The sequence below is a fragment of the Ananas comosus genome, linkage group 20 (genome assembly GCF_001540865.1).
Source record: "Ananas comosus cultivar F153 linkage group 20, ASM154086v1, whole genome shotgun sequence".
Classification (NCBI taxonomy): Eukaryota; Viridiplantae; Streptophyta; class Magnoliopsida; order Poales; family Bromeliaceae; genus Ananas; species Ananas comosus.
The window spans coordinates 8991722-8996391 of NC_033640.1; the positions used below are offsets into that span (position 1 = coordinate 8991722).

Consider the following 4670-nt stretch of genomic DNA (forward strand, 5'->3'; position numbering starts at 1 on the left):
ATTAATTAAGGAATGGAGCATCTGCGTGAGAATGCCGCTCGGCTTCTCTCGCTCTCGTTTTCTGACTTTATCTCTGTCATGGCTATTATTATAAATCAAACGGTTTGGCATCCCCCCATCCCGGACCCCCTCGCATACTTTTTATCGAATTTTCCCATAAGTTCTTTGTCGCCTGTATGAGACGTTATTGTCTGTCGTTTTGCATTGTTGTGCTATTGAGTGTTTTAAAGGAGATGCGATAGGCATAAAAAACAACGTTCAAGTGATTTATATATATGTTTCTTGATTTCTCAAAACTTTTTAGGGAGTTGTTTGCAGTTATTTTGGTTTGGGAGTCTTGTTTGCAGTTTTGTTTGGTTTTCAGATTTGATCGTATTGTTTTTTTGTCAATTTTAAAAATATGATGAAATATTTACTAAAATAGATCTAACAGATGTAATTGGAAATTTTCTTCCAATTTTTTATTTGGAGCAGTTTGGTAGCTTTGTTGGGCGATGTTGTTTTTTTTTCGCTAGTAGAGCTTCTAATTATCTTTTATTTATTGTCGATAATTTCGTAATGTTTTTGGTTTATATCCTTTTTTTACTTTATGTTTTCTAGATTAGTTTCGATGAGAATAAAACTACTTTTAACACATTCTGCACAAATATTAATATAGGTCTATTGATTCAGTGGACAAAGCCAATACAAATTTTTTCGACCTTAGCATTTATTGTGTTAGCTATTTTTTCTGGTATTTACTTTTTCGGATCACATGAATTGTGTTGTGTTTTTTTATGGTAAGTTTTCTTTTATTGAGTCAATGATAAAGGATAGGGAATTTGGTTAAGTGTTTTTACTTTGGTGAAAGTTCGAAACATATTGTATAGTCGCCATGTAGTACGGGGGTGGTTTCTAAGAGGACCTACAGCTCTCCGGGTTATATTGGCGGTGGGAATTGACAGTAATGCGGTTTTCTTTTTGGGTTTTTTGCTGGGCCTGTTGTATAGCTGGTAATCTCTAGATAAATAATTTTCTGCTCGCTGTGAAAGTTTACTATAGTTCAACTGTGTTGAATCATATGACAGAAACTTTCTGATTTTGCTTCGTTTATAAATTAATTCGAAGGTCTTTGCTGTTTTGCTTGTCATGTTTTCCATAAGTACGCATACGATTTGCTCGTGTTGGCGAGGTTCGAATTTAGGCTCTTTAATGCACACTGACCACCAACCATAGGGAGAAACCACGACGGGCTGTACATCCGAGAACGTGCGGTGGAGGAAAAGTCGCGGCCCACACCACCGACAGCACAACGCCACCCCCCGGTTGTACGGGCTGTCGGAAGGGAGAAGGCGGACGGGACAGGCAATAGAGCGAGAGAAGGCGGAGAGTACGGGAGAAGGCAGACGGGATGTCGGATGGGACAGGCAACAGGGCGAGAGAAGGCGAAGAGCCAGCGGACGGGATAGGCAACAGGGCGAGAGAAGGCGGAGAGGCGCCATCACGAAGGCGGAGGGACGAAAAGACAGCGAGGGGGGCAACGACACGTCGTACGGGAGAAGGCGGCTGCGTTCCCGAGGGAGGACAGCGATGGCGTCGCGGCTACGAAACGAAGGCGGAGAGGACGGAGGGTGAGCGGGGGGTGGTAACGCCGCGCCGTACAGGCAAAAAAAATCAGAGCGGGGGGAGGGGGCGCCGCCGTACGGGAAGGCGGAGAGCGCGAAACGTGGGGAGGGCTCGAAGCCAATCGCCCTTGCATAAGCTTATATTGATAAATGATAAGTCCTGCAGCTTTGAAATTGGAACCTCAACTTTACTCTTTAGATGTCGTCTCCTTAACTTTTTCATATTTTATTTTATTTTATTTTATTTGAGCTATTGGTGAGGGGTCACTTCAAAATAGCCTAAAATAATTTTAATACATTTTTATGGCTAGTTGTACGAATTAACTATCAAATCGTGTAGAAAATTCAGCATGAGAATCAAATGTATAATTACTTTCAAACAGAATAGTCCTACATAGAACAATAAACGAGTTGATACGTATCATGGATTGGATGGATAGAGTGCGAATTTATTGAAAAGAGTATCAATGAGTTCTTATTGAGATAGTTTATTGAGTTGTATAATTAGCCTCAAAATTTTAAAGTTCCATTCCATTTTCTTATGCATGTGACAGCAGTGTATATTTCATTTCGGCGAAATTATAAGTTTGGCCTCATACTCTAAAGCACCGTGACACTTTGATTTTTAAACCTCAATTTATTATAATTTTTGACCTGAACTTTTCATATTACTGGAGTTAAGTTTCACTGTCTTATTTAATTAACTGAAAGCTGACGTGATAATTGTTACGACAAACGCACAAACGAAAACGAAAATGGCGAACACGAAATAAACAAAGCACAAACGGAAATAAAAGAGAACACACAGATTTACATAAAAAATTCTTTGCAAGAAAAAATCACGAGCAAGGGAGGAGAAAATTTCACTATCGAAAAGGGAATACAATGCTCGAGTACAACCAACCACGATCTCAAGCCTCTACGGGCTCGGACCTGTCGACCCGAGCCCTTCGCTACCCACCACAGACATTCATTTTTTCTTTATAATTTTATTTTCTAATTTGATCGCACCACGAAACCCGCACTCCCTGGCAAATGTCAGTGGTGGGCTACGGGCTCGGACTTATCGGCCCGAGCCCTCCGCTACCCACCACAGACATATATTTTTCCTTCACAATTTTATTTTTCAATTTGGTCGTATCGTGAAACTATCAGTGAGTCGAAATTCCGAACTAAAGTCGATTATCAATTTCGAGTCACATCTAAGGGCCCGTTTGGTTCGAGTTATTCTGGCAGGATTACAGGCAATCCAGCCAGAATAACTGTGTTTGGTTAATCCGCTATGTAATCTAGTCGTTAATGTAGCATTACAAATCGAGCAGGATTACATCGAAAATATTAACGGGAGGGGGGTCGTGTATCTTGCATTAATGAAACCCGTTAATACTACATATTACGTAAAATAACAATTTTACCTTCTAACAACCCCAAATCTAATTAACAACATTATTTTCATCTCTCTCTCCTTCCCCCTCTCTCTCGCACGCCTCTCTCTCTCTCTCACACACATGTCTCTCTCTCTCTCTGTCTTTCTCTCTCTCTCTCTATCTCGTCCCTTTATCTCTCTCGCATATTATATTTTTGTAAATTAATTTACTACTATAAATTATATTTTACTACTGCAAATTATATTTTTGTAAAAAAATAATATTCAAATGACCACAACAAGGGCAATTTTGAAAAAAACTATATTTTTATATCAGAATTACTAAATTTTATAAACTGAACCAAACGTATTAATGTTATAAACACTATAATCTAGTATTACATTACTGCATTAAACCAAACGCGCTAATGCAGCATCAATAGTAATCTCACGCCAAAATCCAAGATACTTGGATATGTCGAGATACTTTGTAATATTACATAACTCGAACCAAACGGACCCTAACAGTAATGATGCGGCATCTATTTATTACTACCTTATAAACTACAACATTTGTTACAACGCTACTGCCATATTAGCGACAGATCCTGTACCAGAACTTTAATACATTTCATTTTCAATTGGGTGAAGTGTAAAAAAAGCATTTTGACATTTTTGTTTCTCACGTAAAATGAGTAAAAGCGTTTTGGTGTATTAGCCTTTTGGTGTTTCCCACGGCTCGCCCCACGCCGGCGCCCGCCCGCGCCCCGCGCCTCCAGCCCTCGGCTCGCGTCCACGCCAGCGCCGGAGCAGCCCCTGCGCCAGCGCCGGCGCACGTGCCCAGCCCCGTGCCCGCTCGCGACTCCGCTGCCACGTGTTGCCCTCCTGTTGAAGTTATTGATGAATAATATATCTATATAGATGCTAGATTGAATATTCCATGTCATGAAACGTTCAATTTTGGAAAGTGAGTCCAACATGTAATTTCAAATAGTTTTTACGTCTCTCTCTCTCTCTCTCTCTCTCTCTCTCTCTCTCTGTTACCTGGTTTAAAGAAACCAGGTAACCTGGTTTTATTGAGGAGGGTTCCAGACGATCCGTCTGGAACCCTCCTCTAGAGGACCCTTCCTCCCGGTTTCGGGAGGAGGGCTCCTCTAGTCTAAGGTCCGGGTTCCGTTAAACGAAACCCAAAAACCAAGGCACCTGACTTAAAGAAACCAGGCAGACCGGGTCAGGTTAGTCAGGCACGGCACGGAACCCTCCCCGAGAGGACCCGGGCCGCGCCGGGTCCGGGAAAAGGGCTCCGCTAGTCTGGCATCAGCGTTCCGTTGAACGGAACCCGGACCCCATACGCCCGATCACGACCGGGCCGACCGTGCCAGGTGTAGCGCCGAGCATCGGCACGGCCCGGTGGCCGAGAGGAGCCGGGCCGGGCCGGGTCCGGGCAAAGCCCGGCACGGCACAGCCCGGCAACCCGGGGTCCATACGCCGGGTCATGCCGGGCTTCTCGGCCCGGCCGGGCCGTGCTGGGCCCACGATGTCACCAGCACGGCCCGGTGTCGGGCCGGGCGTCGACACGGCCCGGTGTCGGGCCGGGCGTCGGTACGGCCCTGCCCGCCCGGTGCCCGACGGGCCGGGTAAAATGTGGGGATGTATACGGGGGGAACATACAGTACAGGATGATATTCTTTATCTCTCTC

General features: G+C 44.0%; 1 protein-coding gene across 1 annotated transcript in view; it reads right to left on the reverse strand.

The window, feature by feature from the left end:
• LOC109725591 (mechanosensitive ion channel protein 10-like) overlaps window positions 1-4670 on the reverse strand; it is a 16475-nt gene that overhangs the window by 3901 nt on the left and 7904 nt on the right.